The sequence below is a fragment of the Carcharodon carcharias genome, chromosome 19, assembly GCF_017639515.1.
Source record: "Carcharodon carcharias isolate sCarCar2 chromosome 19, sCarCar2.pri, whole genome shotgun sequence".
NCBI classification, from domain to species: domain Eukaryota; kingdom Metazoa; phylum Chordata; class Chondrichthyes; order Lamniformes; family Lamnidae; genus Carcharodon; species Carcharodon carcharias.
Genome location: NC_054485.1, coordinates 8646826 through 8647994, shown reverse-complemented (window position 1 = coordinate 8647994; position 1169 = coordinate 8646826).

Here is a 1169-nt window from a genome sequence, read left to right as displayed (position 1 = left end):
GGAGCATCAACCACAGTAGTGGAAGAACACACCTTTAAATACATTAGAGAAGGGAGCCAGCCATTGAGTTTGGAGAAGACCACTGCTTAGTTTACAGGAGAAGCTATACAGGTGAAAGGCATCACCTCTGTATGTGTATTCTACAGGCAACAGGCAGCTCAGCTTCCAATAATTGTTGTAACAGGAATAGGACTTAGCCTTCTTTTGGCTGCGATTGGTTGAAGAGAATCAAACTAAATTGGTCAGAAATTTTCAATTCCAGACTGCAGGAATTCCAAAGCTGTTGAAAAGGTATGACAGAATATTCCGAGATGAGTTGGGGAAAATCAAAGGTCTACAAACTAAAATACACGTGGATTCTGAAGCAACACCCCGGTTTTTAAGGCAAGACCAGTGCCTTTTGCTCTAGGAGAAAAGGTAGATGTGGAATTATGTCACTTGGAGAAGTTAGGAATAATACAGCCAGTCCAATTGCAAGAATGGGCAACACCTGTAGTTCCTGTGCTAAGACCATTTGCATCAACAGGGATCATAAATTAACGGTAAACAAGGCCACGAAATTAGAAAAATACCCAATCCCTAAGATTGAAGATCTGTATGCTAAACTTGCAGGAGGAAGATCCTACACTAACCTAAACATGAGTAATGCATATGAACAGCTCGAGCTGGACAACACAACAAGAAGTTATGTCACCATAAACATGCACAAGGGCCTGTACCAGTATGCACGCCTCCCCTTCGGTATGTCATCCACCTGTGCGATTTTCTAGAGAACCATGGAAAGTCTACTACAAGGACTTCCCTGGGTTAGGGAGTACCTGGACGATGTCCTAATCACAGGATCCACAGAAGCAGAACATGTGGAGAGCCTGGAAGAGCTTCTGAAGAGATTTTTAGAGGCTGGCATTCGCTTAAAAAAAGAAAAGTGCACCTTCCAAACAAAGGAAGCTGCGTATCTGGGTCACCGAGTGGATGCCCAAGGGTTGCATCCATTAGAGGAGAAAGTCAGGGCAATCAAGGAAATGCCCTCTCCTACCAGTGTCACTAAGCTCAAGTCTTGTTGAATTTTGCCTAATCTATCTGCAGTGTTAGCCCTTTACACATATTATTGAAGAAGAACCACAGAGGGTCCTGGAAGGCACAACAAGAGGAAGTTTTCACTAGAATCA